The following is an 18,143-nucleotide window of genomic DNA, read 5'->3' on the forward strand; positions in this document are numbered from 1 at the left end:
GGGGGCGTAAGGTACAGCTGCAGAGCCCACCCACCAAGGTGCTTTAGGAATAGACACACCTACCTCACTGGCACTTGGGGGAAGCCTGTCAGCATCCTGCCCCCCCTGGAGTGTGAACCCCTGCTGCTACTAGAATCTGGTGCACACAACTATCACCACTACTTCTCTAGGTGGATAGGTGACAGTCTGCACCACACATTTGATGACCCAAAATCAGATTCTACTCAAGAATAAAGAATGGACTTAGGCTTATATATCTGGTAACAGCCCAAACCAGCTGGTAATATGACATAAGTGAGTCAAGGGCTACAACATTCAAGACAGCGCAATCTAGTAGCCCATCTACGTATATTGAAAGAAAACAAAACAAGATAAGACTCAGTGAGCAAATATAGAATAAATCACTACAATATCTTAGTGATGGATCGGAGACAGCAGTCGATATCAAACCACATAAAGAAGCAGACCACGATAGCTTCTACAACTCCCCAAAATAAAGAATCAAAATCTTTGTCAAATGAAGATACCATCCTGGAATTGCCAGATACAGAATATAAAAAACTAATTTGCAGAATGCTTCAATACATCAGGGATGACCTCAGAAATGAAATAAGGCAATCTACAGAAAAAGCCAAGGAACACACTGATAAAGCAGTTGAAGAACTCAAAAAGATTATTCAAGAACATAGTAGAAAAATTAATAAGTTGCAAGAATCCATAGAGAGACAGCATGCAGAAATCCAAAAGATTAACAATAAAATTACAGAATTAGACAACACAACAGAAAGTCAGAGGAGCAGACTCGAGCAATTAGAATGCAGAGTGGGAGATCTGGAGGACCAGGGAATTGACACCAATATAGCTGAAAAAAAATCAGATAAAAAAATTAAAAAAAATGAAGAAACCCTAAGAATCATGTGGGACTCTATCAAGAAGAATAACTTGTGTGTGACTGGAGTCCCAGAACAGGGAGTGATAACAGAAAGCACAGAGAGAATAGTTGAAGATCTCTTGGCAGAGAACTTCCCTGACATCAAGAAAGACGAAAGGATATCTATCCAAGATGCTCACTGAACCCCATTTAAGATTGATCCAAAAAGAAAATCACCAAGACATATTATCATCAAACTTGCCAAAACCAAAGATAAAGAGAAAATTTCAAAAGCAGCCAGGGATAAAAGAAAGGTCTCCTACAAAGGAGAATCAATAAGAATAAGTTCAGACTACTCAGCAGAAACCATGCAGGCAAGAAGGCAATGGGATGACATATATAGAGCACTGAAGGAGAAAAACTGCCAACCAAGGATCATATATCCAGCAAAACTCTCTCTGAAATATGAAGGCAAAATTAAGATATTTACAGATAAACACAAGCTTAGAGAATTTGCAAAAACCAAACCAAAGCTACAAGAAATACTAAAGGAAATTGTTTGGTCAGAAAACCAATAATATCTGATACCAGCACAACACAAGGTCACAGAACAGAACATCCTGATATCAACTCAAATAGGGAAATCACAAAAACAAATTAAGATTAATTAAAAAAAAAAAAAGCTCAAAACAGGGAATCATTGAAGTCAATATGTAAAAGATCACAATAATCAAAAAGAGGGACTAAATACAGGTGGCATAGAACTGCCATATGGAGAGGGATACAAGGCGATATAGGACATTACAAGTTAGGTTTTTACTTAGAAAAATAGGGGTAAATATTAAGGTAACCACAAAGAGGTCTAACAACTCCATAACTCAAAATAAAAACCAAGAAAAACACAACGACTCAGCAAACATAAAGTCAAATACTATGAAAATGAGGACCACACAATTTACAAAGAAAAACATCTCAGCACAAGAAAGTAAGTGGGAAAATGAAATTGTCAACAACACACATAAAAAGGCATCAAAATGACAGCACTAAACAAAAAACAAAAACACATACTTATCTATAATTAAGCTGAATGTAAATGGACTAAAAGTACCAATAAAGAGTCAGAGAGTCTCAGACTGGATAAAGAAACATGATCCGTCTATATGTTGCCTACAAGAGACACACCTTAGACTCAGAGACACAAACAAACAAAAACTCAAAGGATGGAAAAAAATATATCAAGCAAACAATAAGCAAAAAAGAGCAGGAGTAGCAATATTAATTTCTGACAAAATAGACTTTAAAGTTAAATCCACACAAAGGATAAAGAAGGACACTACATAATGATAAAAGGGACAATTGACCAGGAAGATATAACCATATTAAATATTTATGCACCCAATGACAGGGCTGCAAGGTACATAAAACAAACTTTAACAGACCTGAAAAGTGAGATAGACACCTCCACAATTATAGGAGGAGACTTCAACACACCACTTTCGGAGAAGGACAGGACATCCAGTAAGAAGCTCAATAGAGACACGGAAGACCTAATTGCTACAATCAACCAACTTGACCTTATAGACTTATACAGAACACTCTACCCAACTGCTGCAAAGTATACTTTTTTTCTAGTGTGCATGGAACATTCTCTAGAATAGACTACATATTAGGTCATAAAACAAACCTTTGCAGAATCCAAAACATCGAAATATTACAAAGCATCTTCTTAGACCACAAGGCCAGAAAAGTGGGAATCAATAACAGAAAAATTAGGGAAAAGAAATCAAATACTTGGAAACTGAACAATACCCTGCTGAAAAAAGACTAGGTTACAGAAGACATTAAGGAGGGAATAAAGAAATTCATAGAATGCAATGAGAATGAAAACACTTCCTATCAAAACCTCTGGGACACAGCAAAAGCAGGGCTCAGAGGTCAATTTATATCGATAAATGCACACATACAAAAAGAAGAAAGAGCCAAAATCAGAGAACTGTCCCGACAACTTGAACAAATACAAAGTGAGCAACAAAAGAATCCATCAGGCACCAGAAGAAAGCAAATAATAAAAATTAGAGCTGAACTAAATGAATTAGAGAACAGAAAAACAATTGAAAGAATTAACAAAGCCAAAAGCTGGTTCTCTGAAAACATTACCAAAACTGATAAACCATTGGCCAGACTGACTAAAGAAATACAGGAAAGGAAACAAATAACCCGAATAAGGAACGAGATGGGCCACATCACAACAGTCTCAGCTGAAACTAAAAGAATCATATCAGATTATTATGAAAAATTATACTCTAACAAATTTGCAAACCAAAAGAAATGGATGAATTCCTGGAAAAACACTACCTACCTAAACTAACACAATCAGAAGTAGAACAACTAAATAGACCCATAACAAAAAAAGAGATTGAAACAGTAATTAAAAAACTCCCAACAAAAAAAAAACCCTGGCCCGGACGGCTTTACTGCAGAGTTCTACCAAACTTTCAGAGAAGAGTTAACACCACTACTACTAAAGGTATTTCAAAGCATAGAAAATGATGGAATTCTGCCTAACTCATTCTATGAAGCCACCATATCCCTGATACCAAAACCAGGTAAAGACATCACAAAAAAAGAAAATTACAGACCTATATCCCACATGAACATAGATGCAAAAATCCTCAACAAAATTCTAGCCAATAGAATTCAACAACGTATCAAAAAAATAATCCACCACGACCAAGTGGGATTTACACCCGGTATCAAAAAAAAAAAAAATTTTTTTTTATGCAAGTCTGGTTTAATATTAGAAAAACCATTAATGTAATCCACCATATAAATAAAACAAAAGACAAAAACCACATGATCTTATCAATTGATTCAGAAAAGGCATTTGACAAAGTCCAATACCCATTCATGATAAAAACTCTCAGCAAAATAGGAATTGAAGGAAAATTCCTCAACATAATATAGGGCATCTACAAAACCAACAGCCAACATCACTCTAAACGGAGACAGCCTGAAAGCATTCCCCCTGAGAACGGGAACCAGACAAGGATGCCCTTTATCACCACTCTTATTCAACATTGTGCTAGAGGTCCTAGCCAGAGCAATTAGGCTAGACAGAGAAATAAAAGGCATCCAGATTGGCAAGGAGGAAGTAAAATTATCTCTATTTGCAGATGACATGATCTTATACACAGAAAACCCGAAGGAATCCTCCAGAAAACTACTGAAACTAATAGAAGAGTTGGGCAGAGCTTCAGGTTATAAGATAAACATACAAAAATCACTTGGATTCCTCTACATCAACAAAAAGAACATGAAAGAGGAAATTACCAAATCAATACCATTCACAGTAGCCCCCAAGAAGATAAAATACTTAGGAATAAATCTTACCAAAGATGTAAAAGACCTATGAAAAAAAACTACAAAGTACTACCGCAAGAAACTAAAAAGGACCTACTTAAGTGGAAAAACATACCTTGCTCATAGATAGGAAGACTTAACATAGTAAAAATGTCTATTCTACCAAAAGCCATCTATACATACAATGCACTTCCAATCCAAATTCTAGTGACATTTTTTAATGTGATGGAGAAACAAATCACCAACTTCATATGAAAGAGGAAGAAGCCTCGGATAAGTAAAGCATTACTGAAAAAGAAGAAGAAAGTGGGAGGCCTCACTCTACCTGATTTTAGAACCTATCATACAGCCACAGTAGTCAAAACAGCCTGGTACTGGTACAATAACAGGCACATAGACCAATGGAACAGAATTGAGAAAAAAAAAAAATGAATTGAGAACCCAGACATAAATCCATTCACATAGGAGCAGCTGATATTTGACAAAGGCCCAGTGTCAGTTAATTGGGGAAAAGATAGTCTTTTTAACAAGTGGTGCTGGCATAACTGAATATTCATTTGCAAAAAAATGAAACAGGACCTATACCTCACACCATGCACAAAAACTAACTCCAAGTGGATCAAAGACCTAAACATAAAGACTAAAATGATAAAGATCATGGAAGAAAAAAATAGGGACAACGTTAGGAGCCCTAATACAAGGCATAAACAGAATACAAAACTTTACCAAAAATGACGAAAGAAACCAGATAACTGGGAGCTCCTAAAAATCAAACACCTATGCTCATCTAAAGACTTCACCAAAATAGTAAAAAGACCACCTACAGATTGGGAAAGAATTTTCAGCTATGACATCTCCGAGCAGTGCCTGATCTCTAAAATCTATATGATTCTGTTAAAACTCAACCACGAAAAGACAAACAACCCAATCAAGAAGTGGGCAAAGGATATGAACAGGCACTTCACTAAAGAAGATATTCAGGCAGCCAACAGATACATGAGAAAATGCTCTCGATCATTAGCCATTAGAGAAATGCAAATTAAAACTACGATGAGATTCCATCTCACTCCAACAAGGCTGGCATTAATCCAAAAAACACAAAATAATAAATGTTGGAGAGGCTGCGGAGAGATTGGAACTCTTATACACTGCTGGTGGGAATGTAAAATGGTACAACCACTTTGGAAATCTATCTGGCGTTTTCTTAAAAAGTTAGAAATAGAACTACCATACAACCCAGAAATCCCACTCCTCGGAATATACCCTAGAGAAATAAGAGCCTTCACACGAACAGACATATGCACACCCATGTTTATTGCAGCACTGTTTACAATAACAAAAAGCTGGAAGCAACCAAGGTGTCCATCAACGGATGAATGATTAAATAAATTGTGGTATAGTCACACAATGGAATACTACACATCGATAAAGAACAGTGACGAATATGTGAAACATTTCATAACATGGAGGAACCTGAAAGGCATTATGCTGAGCGAAATTAGTCAGAGGCAAAAGGACAAATATTGTATAAGACCACTATTATAAGATCTTGAGAAACAGTATAAACTGAGAAGAACACATACTTTTGTGGTTACGGGGGGGGGGGAGGGAGGGAGGGGGGAAGGGAGGGAGGGTGTGAGAGGGTTATTTACTGATTAGTTAGTAGATAAGAACTACTTTAGGTGAAGGGAAGGAGAATACTCAATACACAGAAGGTCAGCTCAATTGGACTGGACCAAAAGCAAAGAAGTTTCCAGGATAAACAGAATGCACAAAGGTCAGCGGAGCAAGGGCGGGGGTTTGGAGACTATGGCTTAAGGGGACTTCTAAGTCATTTGCAAAATAGTTCTATTAGAAAACATTCTGCATCCCACTTTGAAATGTGGCGTCTGGGGTCTTAAATACTAACAAGCGGCCATCTAAGATGCATCAATTGGTCTCAACCCACCTGGATCAAAGGAGAATGAAGAACACCAAGGACACACGATAACTATGAGCACAAGAGACAGAAAGGGTCACATGAACCAGAGACTTACATCATCCTGAGACCAGAAGAACTAGATGGTGCCCCCAGCCACAACCGATGACTGCCCTGACAGAGAGCACAACAGAGAACCCCTGAGGGAGCAGGAGATCAGTCGGATGCAGACCCCAAATTCTCATAAAAAGACTAGACTTAATGGTCTGACTGAGACTAGAGGAATCCCAGTGGTCATGGTCCCCAAACCTTCTGTTGGCCCAGGACAGGAACCATTCCTGAAGACAACTCATCAGACATGGAAGGGACTGGACAATGGGTAGGAGAGAGATGCTGATCAAGATTGAGCTGTTTGTATCAGGTGGACAATTGAGACTGGGTTGGCATCTCCTGTCTGGAGAGGAGATAGAAGGGTAGAGAGGGTTAGAAACTGGCAAAATTGTCACGAAAGGAGAGACTGAAAGGGCTGACTCATTAGGGGGAGAATAAGTGGGAGTATGGAGTAAAGTGTATATAAGCTTATATGTGACAGACTGACTTGATTTGTAAACGTTCACTTAAAGTTCAATAAAAATTATTAAAAAAAAAAATCTTAGAGTCTAAAAAAAAAAAAGATGTTCTTCTAGTCAAATCACATTTGTAACTTTGCAACTAATTCTCATTTTTAAGAAAGCTGGCCAAATTCTGATTTTCATGTGAAATAACTACCTGATCTTTATGAACTGTGTTACTTATTATCATAAAAACATGTGGTGGCAAAAAAGGAGGGGGCTACCCATTACGCCCATTGACCTGCATGGTGATGCTGCTAAATCTGTATCTCTACCCAAACTCTTTCTGAGTTCCAGACCTATTTAAATTCTTCTGGATATTTTTCAAATGTATTAAATTCAACATACACAAAACTGAGTATTTAATTCCTTTTGTGTTCTTTACTCCCAACTTCCCAAAATCTGTTCTCTCCTATATTCTCTATCTCCGTAAACGGTACCGCTTTACACTCAACTTTCCAAGCCAGAATCCTGGTTGTCATTACAACACTTATTTCTCTACCATGCCCTTCACTTTGTGGAGGATTTGGTCAAATGGATGGACCTGTATATTTTTTGCATGGGTTTCAGCCTATTGCCAGTTACTGCAAAACTGGAACACAGGTTGAAATGTGAGTCCCTGCAGAGAGAAACAATGTGATATTGGTGTTCTTTCTCCTTCTGTTCTCTTACCGAACCCTGCCCTGATGTTTTGCCTTGATTTAAGACTCAATTCCTTTCCTCAGAACCAGTCTGATCAAAAATAAAATGTATTTACTCATAAAATATATTCCAATTTCTCTCTCCAAATGGTGATATGATTGTAACATTTTCTTCTGACTTTATATGGCATTATTTTAAAACTAAGCAGCAACATGACCTAGAAAGGATACTCCAATTTTAATGGTTCTTCTAATTTTCACACATTTGTTATACCTGAAAAAAATTAAGAAAATCATTTACATTTCAGCGTGATAACACTTAGAGTCTCAAAAAAACAACTCACCCCAATAGGTTTTAAAATCAATTTCTTAAATACCTAAACAATTGTCTATTATGAATTAAACACTAAGTTGCCAACCCCATAAAAAATCAAATCTTTTAGATTTTAGAACTAAAAAATAAAATAATATATTTTATATATTACCCCTGAGTGGTGCAAACAGTTAAGTGCTCGACTACTAGCTGAAATATTGGTGGTTTGAACACATCCAAAGCCTCCTCAGAAGACAGGTCTGGCCGATCTGCTTTGGAAAGGTCACGGCCTTGAAAACCCTGTGGAGCAGTTCTACTCTGCACATGTGGGGTCACCATGATTTGGAATTGATTTGATGGCACTTAATAATGATATATTACATATGTAATACATCTCATTTATATATGAATTTTATTATAAAGATGAAATATGTTTCTCAAAGTTTCTTCATTTTACAAACTAAGTACACGGCATACAATTTGATTGAGATAATTTTCAGAGCTGGAAAAGTCATAAATACCTTGTCAAGAAAATGTGGGGCTGGAAGTACTTACCAAAAGAAGCTGGTCCATTGAGAAACTGCCCCTTAAGACAAAATCTGAAAGGAAGGGATTGAAAGAAGGGAGCAACAGAAGATATTTACCGATTTACTTTATAGAAGAAGAATGACTTTAGATTTCATTACTTTCTAGTGTATCCAATTTTCTTTTTTTGTTTATATGAAATAGCTGAGGACAAATGAAGTAAAGGGCTTGTTACAGATGATGATTTTTCACAAGATTTATAGTTATATTTCAAGTTAGCATCAGTGCTGTGTATTCCAATTAAAGTCTGAGAGCATTGCAACAAGTCTTATCATTTTGTTAGCTCATTGTTTCAGAAGATGTATTTATTTCATTCTTAATAATCCTGAATTTATCTTGAAGAGTTTGTGATCTGGGCAGGAAACTCTCGATACCATGGACAGTTAAAACCACATTAAGTGAGTGAGTGTTTTCTGACGGTATCTACTCAAAAGCAATTTAATATTTTTATTCATTTCCATCAAACCTATACCCAGAATACAATCATCTGAATAGGACAAGGCATTAGGGAAACTGTCCATGCCCCAAGGAAGGTAATTTGAGGAGTTCACATTTGAAGTAGAGCTTATAAAATAGACATCATTTTTTTAATATTTAAATAAATATTTAATTTTAGAATAGGCTTAGATTTACAGAAAAGCTTCAAACATAGTACAGACAGTTCCTGTTTACTCTTATCCAGTTTCCCCTGTTATTAACATTTTAAGCACAGTGGTTAAGAGCTACAGCTGCTAACCAAGAGGTCGGCATTTTGAATCCACCAGGCCCTCCTTGGAAACTGTATGGGGCAGTTTTACTCTGTCCTATAGGGTTGCTATGGGTCAGAACTGACTCAATGGCAACAGGTTTGATTCTTTGGTTTTTATGGTGCATTTAGAGGAGCCCTGGTGGTGCAGTGGTTAAAGCACTCAGCTGCTAACCAAAAGATCAGTGGTTGGAACTCACCAGCTGCTCTACAGGAGAAAGATGTGGCAGTCTGCTTCCATAAAGATTTACAGTCTTGGAAACCCTATGAGGAAGTTCTACTCTGTCCTAGAGGGTCGCTATGAGTTGGAATTAACTTGACAGCAACAGGTTTTGGTTTGGTTTGGTTACAGTGCATTTGTCATAACTTGGAAATGAATATTGAAACATTATTATTAACTAAACTCTATACTTCATTAAGGAGTCTCTGGGTAGCACAAACGGTTGAGCACTTGACTACTAGACAAAAGGTTGGTGGTTCAAACCCACCCAGAGATGCCTCAGAAGACGGGCCTGGTGGTCTTCTTGTGAAAGGTCACAGCCTTGAAAACCCTATGGAGCAGTTCTACTCTGCACACATGAGGTCGCCATGAGTCAGAATCTACTTGACAACATTTGTCACCACTTAGAAGCCAGTATTGAAACATGAAATAAACTCCATACATTATTAGAATTGTAATAATTTTTCCCTAATGTCCTTTTCCTGATCCAGGATCTCATCCAGGATACCATATTACATTTAGTTGCTTATTTTTTTAGGTGCCTCTGAGCTGTGACAGTTTTTCAGACTTTTCTTGTTCTTGATCTTGATCTTGACCAGGAGTACTGGTCATGTATTTAATAGAATATCTCTCAATTTGGGTTTGTCTGATGTTTTTCTCAAGCTTAGACTGGGGTTATGGATTTGGGGAGGAAGATTATGAAGTACTATTCTTATCACATCATATCAAGGGTCCCTGCTACCAACATGATTTACCACTATGATGTTAATTTTGATCACTAAGGTAGTGTTTGACAGGCTTCTCCATAGTGAAGTTACTTTCCCCTTTTTCCATACTGTATTCTTTGGAAGCAAGTCACTAAGCCTGGCCCAGAGTTGGGGGATCCTTTGGAAGCTAGCCTGCATCACACTAAGTCCTGAGGTGGGCACCTGGCTGAGAGGATTGAAGAGCTGTGGAAATCACACTGGGATTTCCAAGCTTCCACATTACCTTAGACCCAGGAATCCCTTATGTCTAGGACTGGTCTGAGAAATTCTTCACACTGGAAACTTAAATCCACATTTGAGAAAATCCACACTCATTACCTTAGAGTATGACCTTCTTCTATGGTCTAAGTTGAAGTATTAAAAAACATAATATACAACTGAAATTTTAAAAGCATTAAGCAAATGTAGAGGAGAAGCTATAATCTTACTGAAAAAATGGCAAATGTTATATATCTTTTTCTGTCACAATATTCTATAACAGTGTCTTTCATAAGTGTATTTTCTAACAGTTCCTTGCACAAGAAACAATGTTTTTTTGGCTTACAAAGCACACCCTCTTTAGTGCAGAGGATAAGGCTTCCAGAACCCAGCCTGAACTCACCACATTTCCAAGGTTCTGCCATGAATTCTGTTGTCTTGGCTAAGGGATCAACTTGTATTCCAGATTGGAAAAAAAAAAAAAAAAGTTACTGTCTAGTTGATTCCAGCTCATAGCAACTCCATGTGTGTCAGGGTAGAATGTGTTCCACAAAGTTTTCAACGGCTGATTTGTCGAAGTAAGTCACCAGGCTTTCTCTTCAGAAGTGCCCAAGTGCATTAACTATTTGTACCACCCAGGGAGCTCCTGTTTGCACCATCCAGGGACTCCAGATACATGTCCCTAATTCCAGTGGAAAGAGATTGTGTGCTGTTCTCAGTGGTGTGACTGGGTCATACACCGATTCCTGAACAATCTCAGGGACCAGGTGAATGTAATGCTCTGACTGGCCAGCTGAGGTCAGGGGCCCACTCTGATACCGGAAGTAAACCATCTGGATGGACAGAGAGAATATACTATGTTCCTAGATTACTGATATTGAATTGGTAATGACAACCAAGGACTGTGTGCACCTTAGGACTTAATCTGGAGGAAATATTGCTCTCAAACTCCTTACCTCTTTCGTTTTCATTGGCATAAATGCTATGCCAGCCCCTTTTTATGCCTCTAGACCTCAGAGGTAAGGCGTTATTCTAGTTCTAATGCATTTAGTGTTAAGTTGGGTCCCTTTTGAAATGCATGAAGCTCAGCAGACCAGAGCTGGAGCCTCATTGTTGTGTAGGTTGAGCATTCTATCAGGTAATGCTTCCTGGATGTGTTAGTTCTGTAAACTTTTGCCTTTTTTGTTTTCTTTGCCCTTTTTCTTTTATTTCTGTGAGATAAGGCTTGCAAGCATAATTACAGCTTTCCTGTATGATAGTTAGGGAGCCCTGGTGGGTTTGTTTTGGTTTTTCTGTGTCATATTTGGAAAACTAGAGGCTCTCCATGTAATCTAATGGAAAGGCACCCACAATAAATTATTTATCTAGCTCTCATTGATATATTCTCATACCACAGATCAGTGGCATTACAGCGCCACTCACCTCACTGGTGGCTTGTATTACCAGATTCTATTTCTCAAAATCCATATTACCAACCAAAAATTTAAACACATTCAATTAGTAAGCATGCATTCTGATACTGAAAACACAAGCCATCAAAAAAAAAAAAATTTTTTTTTTTTTTTGAGAAAAAATATAGTACTGAAAGGGTAACTCAACAGCACAGAGAAAGGTAGAGGTCAAGTCTTATTATTGCTATTCCTATAAGGACAGGTCTGGAAATATTAAGGAAAACGTATATTCCTTTTTCTTGTTGCTTTGTAAATCCCTAAAGGATGAATCTCTATGCAGTGTATCATTTCATATAGAGTGGACAGATGTGATTTTTTGGCCATCCCGCCTCCTCTACTGGCTTCCATCAAGCCCTGATTTTTGTCTGAGGCTTCACCACTCAAGGCACAGATGCAGCTGGAATGCTGCCTGGGGTAAAATGAAGAAGATTCAGAAACTTCATGGTGCCTTCCTATTCCAATTTCTATTCATGTGGCTCAAACAAGATCCTTCTGCCTGGCTCAAGGGGTAAGCAAGAACCAGAATCTGTCTCTGGGAAGCTTGATTATTGAGTATAGTAAGGCAAAGAGAGTAAGACAATTAGAATAGTGGCATTCATTTGCTTCAGTGGCTGGCAGCGCTCAGACAAGATAGGTAAATAGTTCCTGCTGCACTGCCTCCTGTTCAAGTTCTAAATCTGATTCTTGAGGCTTCAGGTAGAACCAGTGAGTCCCTCAATATCCTTAAAATCAATTTTCCTCCTGCTTAAGCGAGAATCAGCTTCTGTTGCTTGCAACAGAGAACCTTAAATGATAGGCTACCAGTCAATTGCTTCAGGTTGCCCTGAGGCACAGGGGAAGATGGAGACCATTAAATTGATGACAAGGTCTGAACGCCTAGGCTCCGGATCACTGGTAAGAAACAGAGACTCCCAAACCAGGACTAAGAAGTTTTCTTCCACAAGAGCACTAGGTTTGAAATGTAGTCCATGTATTCTAGATAATGGTAATAGACTGAAACAAACAAACAAAAAATATAAGAGTTGCATTTCGAGAGAAAACAAAGCCTGCCACATGACAAAGCCTTGGATTATTCAACTTGTGCTGTTGTTCTTGAGTGCCATGGAATCAATTTTCTACTCATAGCGACTCCATGTGCCAGAGTAGGACTACACCAAAGAATTTTCTAGGCTGTAATCTTTATGGGAGCAGATAGCCAGGTCTTTCTCCTGCAGAGCCTCTGGGTCGGTTCAAGCTGCAGTCTTCAGTTTGCTGCCGAGTGCTTAACTGTTGTGCTAGCAGGGCTCTTTATTCAACCCGTAAATAATCCTAAATACCATAAGCTATAAGTGGAGTGGTCCCTGAAACTCCCAAAGCTATCTTACGTATAGCCTAGAGATCAAGATCAAAAGAGCAAAAGGCAGTCAAACTTCCAGTTACATTTTGGGACTGTAACACACAACAGTAATTTCTGGTACCAATGTCTCTATGAATTACAGTCCTTTGGTTGCAAGCAACATACACCAACTCTAACTATTTAAAGCAAAATGAGAAATTCATTAAAAGGACGATGTATACAGAATTGACAGGATGCTGAAAACAGAGTAGGAACCAAGGCAGTAGGATCCTGAACATATGAATTCTGCACCTCGCTCTTTCACATTGCCCTAACCGCCAATCAGCAATTATAAGTGCTTCCCTATGCCAAACCTCCTTGAGACGACCATTGTTTTAAATACTTTTTGATCTATCTGCTCTAGCACAGGACAGTTCCCTTCTCTTGGAATGATCTGCAGGGCAGGGTCCTGTAGTCATGTTTGTATTACATGATTACTACCTGGGCCATAGTTGATTTAGCAAGACCAACATCTGAGACAAGCTAGGCCAACCAGTTTCTCTTTCTTTGGGGTTTGAACTTTGAACTAGAAGATATGCAGGAAGTTGGGGATTAAGAAAAATTAAATATAGAGCTTTTGTGAAATTATCTACAAACTCCTCTTTCTGAGGCCTTTCTGTGCTGGTTTCCACATTTCCAAGGCCTGTTGGTTCAATATTTTGTTGGGCTCCATGAGATATAATAATATATTTCTTGTAAATTCTACCCTTCTGCTTAAATTAGCATGAGTCAGCTTATTTTATTGTTATCTGAGAGAGCCCTAACCAATATATTTTCCAGTTAATGTTCTCAGTGCTAATCTTTAAGAATCATGCACAACCATTCTAACCTTGGAAGCCATCCATGCTCCTTAAACTATTTTCATAGATAGATCCTAATCCCAGCCCAGGAATTGCCTCATCATTAACTCCAAACTAGCACTTGCACTCCAAAGGACAGAATCCCAATGTTAAATAAATACTTAAGTAAACAAACCCATGTAGAACATATGTCCTATAATTAGCAGTCTAATCCTGAAGGAAGAGAATTTAAGGGTTATCAACCCGATCCTACTGGTAATAGTACTAATTCTTTTGCTGAAATTGGTATCTAGTGTAGGTGCCTGGAATTGGCCATTTGAAGGAAGAAAACTCTGACAGCATATACGTAACCAGTGGCTGTTATGGCCCTTGGAAATCTTATGCATGAGTATTGTCCCACAAAGATCTGTACATTTGATCACAGAGGCTGATGCTAAGGATTGCTATTTTCATAAGGGCACCAGACTTACCCAGGACTTCTTTCCTGCAGAGAAGAAGGGATTCCTGAAGGGTTACTACTCCTACTCCACTAGCCAAAGAGATTGATGTTGAAGACCTGTGTAAATGTAAACCCTTAATGTTCAGAATGCCCAATTTGTGAACCTGGTGTGTCTACAAAGAAGGTAGAGCTCTTACATCTTAATGTGGTTAAATGCAGATTGGGTCAGACTCAGTATTTCCTGCTGTCTTAGCAGTAAGTAAGAACAACCAATCCCAGTTAGAAAAACTGAAAGAGTAAAATTTTATGTTTCAGAATGCGTTAAAGGCATGCATGTAGCTTGGGATCAAGTAAAAACCGGAACCACAAATTGAAGAGCCATCAGGAACTCTCCAGTGTTCTTTCTCCACCTCTCATCGCATTTTTGTACTCTCTGCATATCAAGAAAGAGCCTAAGAAATCTGCTCAAGTTCACTCAACTAGTTTGCAACAGGGGAGGAACTGAAATCTAAATCTTTTGACTTCTGGTCCTGAGCAGTTTCTACTTCACTTTATACTCTACCTTGAGAGCAATTAATCAGTTATGCAAATCTAACTCCTTCTGTATTTTACTCAATGGCAAATTGCACTAAATGAATAGGTGTTAAATGAGGTTGATGTACAGTTACATAAAGGCCTACTTATTTCTGCCTGCTTCTTTTCTAATATAGAGTAGCAGGTAGAGTCATTGACCATGAAGTCACATAGTTCCGACTCTGCACCTCACCAGGCAGACCATGAGCAAGTCATCTGAACTCTCTAAGCCTTGGTCTTTTCATTTTTTTTTTTTTTTAAATAATAATTGTATCTCCCTCAGAGTGTTGCTGAGAGAGCTAAATGAGGTAATGCACACACACAGCACACATAGTGCACCAGTCATGGTAGGCTTTTTGATGGATGCTAACTATGATTATTTCTCTTTCTATGTCAACCTGCCAAACAGCTCTGCTATCTGGTCTCCAATTCTAAACACAAACACCATGGTCTTGAGTATTCTTCAAGCAGAGATATTTATACTGATGAAACATTTTAGTGTTTTAATGGAGGGGAAGGTGAGGTAAACAGATGAATTGACATTCATTTGTGACCTAATCCAAGTGTCAAAGTCTCTTTTCCCAAAGAGAGTGGTCAGTATTTCTAGGCAGCTGTCAAACCTTCCCAATTTACACAGATGCGACAGCGCCTACTGAATTAACCTGTGGCATTTACCAAAACCAAACCCTGCCCAAAACAAATCCCTCTCCTGGCATAACGAATAAGAGACAGAGATTCATTTAACATTTACTGAGACACTTCAAGATAGTCTCAGGTAACAGGAAGTGTTTTGAGATTTGTTTGGCATAGTTTAAGTGCACATAAAACAGCAGGAGACACACAGGGAACATTTCTGAGACTTTTTTTCTTTTCAATCAACCTCCTCTGTGACTTTTACACTATAATTTATTTTTAAAGAGGTGTCATAGTTTTCTGGGTACCATAAAAAAAAATCTAAAATAAATATTTTCACCCGGATAAGCACTATTAAAGGGAAAGGATACTGAATTCATTTAAATACATTTGCAAAAGATTGATTTTCTCAAGGAAGTGTACATATTCTATTTCCTTAATTATTCTTGAGGTTTTGCCTATCAACTGACAATATCCTGCAGAAGGGAAGCAAAACAGCCCGACTTTCCTGTCAGCAAAGAGTTATAATCATACCAGAACGAAAATGGGTTTGTCACTTTCCATGTCTGTTCTAATGTCTGAGTTACTAGAAGCCAGAAACACAACAACCCCCACTCTAGTGAACACAGTTTCTCAGAATATATTAAACTGAAAAGTAAATTCAAAGTCAACTTTCTCTAGTTTTTGAGAATCAGTATACTCATTCCTAACTCTAAGTAACCAGTGTGAAATTGGGACAAAATATGGTCATGTTTGCTTTATTTTTCCAACTGATCACTTCATCGACTCTATATTAGAAGGGGAGTCCATTTTTTCCCACATGGGGCCACTCAGCAACAAAATTGCTTACTTAAGATAAGGAAGGCCTCTTAAGAGAAAACTGGAGTGTTGAAATAGTCCCTTACCTTTGTGGCTTTGGTCTCTGTTATACAGTGTCACAGTGAAAGACTGGCCCTAATCATCACAGTCAATACTTTCCCACTCCATAGGGATGTCCTTCCCTGTTTAGATCCCTGTTCCTTTGGTTCACACCCCAGCTCCTCTTCTCTAAATCCCAGCACAATACTATTGTGGCTGCTAACAGCAGGGTTTCTCAGCAATGTGCAGGCACTGGAACAAGCCCTCCCAACCTGTGCACCAAGGCTACGTCACCAACCCAAGATCTCCTTTCTATCTTAGCAGCTTTTCTCTAGAAGTCATAGTTTCTTTCCTGTCATTGGACATGGTTCAGGGCAACCCTGGTCCTCCCTAAGAAGTAATTATCCTAGGGAACAGAAGCACTGACTTCCCAGAGGAACCTGGGCTTCTTTTACCGATAGGTTCACTATCATTCTGTATCTCTGTATGCCAAAGGGAAAAGCTTTGCGTGCGAAATCAAAGACACACAGAATAAAACCATCCTTTTATATCCCCTTTCCCTTCTCCTTCAGGGAATGGAATATAATTCTCTTTCCCTTGAATTTGCATGGGCTTATGACTCACTTAAAACCAACTGAATGTGGCAGATATGATGTTGTACAACTTCTGAAGCTTGATAATTAAAGGTACTTCAGGTTCTTTCTTGCTTGCTTAAACTCATGTTGGATCCCTGGACTTTCCTGTAAACAGTCCAACTACCCTGAAGCCACCATACTGTCAGGAAGCTCAAACTAACCCACACAGAGAGATTAATGGAGAAGCCTTACGACTGCGTGAACAGAGGGCAATGTAGCCCTCAGCTGCTTCAGCTCCAGTCACTGTCTAGACCCTGGGCCAGAATTGCTCAGTCAGGCCAGTCCCAAATTCCTGAACCACAGAAACCGTAAGAGATAAAACAATTATTTTGTCATTTTTGATCCAATAAATTTTGGGGTAATTTGTTATGCAGCAATAAATAATTAAAACAGAATTTGATACCTGAAAATGAGACGCCATAATAAAAAACAATAATATGCAGCATTTATTTTGGAACTAGGGAGGGGCAGATGCTGGAAGGGCCTTGAGGAGATTACTATGCAAAGCCTAAAGATCCTGGGAAAGAATTTAATTACAGGTTTTGGCCTGGCTTCTTCTAGCTGCCTAAACTAAAATGAGAGAAAAAGGAGAGCAAATAAAAACAAAGTATTCCGGTTTTAAATTAAACTAGAAGAATATGCAAACGACTCAAAATAGTCTTTTCAGCTAGCAAAACCCTTTCAAAGAAAGGAGCTTACGTCAAATATCAAATTCGAAATGGCAATATGACATTGTTAGATAGATCTAAGATAGTGGCCCCTGGCACTTTTCAGAGAATCAAAAAGATCTTAAAGGACATTAAGGGCATGCATCATAAATCTATTTAATTAAATAAAATGGTTTCTAAGAATCTTAACAGTATTGTCCTTCCACAACCTCAGAGGTAAACCCAAGGTAGAGAAGGGCTTATCTTGAAGAACATCTGAGGGCATGTCTTTTGTCTAAGGAAGTAGATTATAAATTAGAACACATGAAGTCCACAGAATTTTTAAGGAATTTTGTTAGAGAAAATAAAAAATTAAAGGAGACCTTTGGACTCTTCAGCTTCCAAAGGCAAAAAAGCAGGAAAAGAAAACTACTCAACTGGAAACACAAGAGACTTTTATTGGATGGGAAAGAATGACTCAGAAGATAGAAGCAAAAGCCTAT

Source organism: Elephas maximus, chromosome 1 (genome assembly GCF_024166365.1).
Source record: "Elephas maximus indicus isolate mEleMax1 chromosome 1, mEleMax1 primary haplotype, whole genome shotgun sequence".
Lineage (NCBI taxonomy): Eukaryota > Metazoa > Chordata > Mammalia > Proboscidea > Elephantidae > Elephas > Elephas maximus.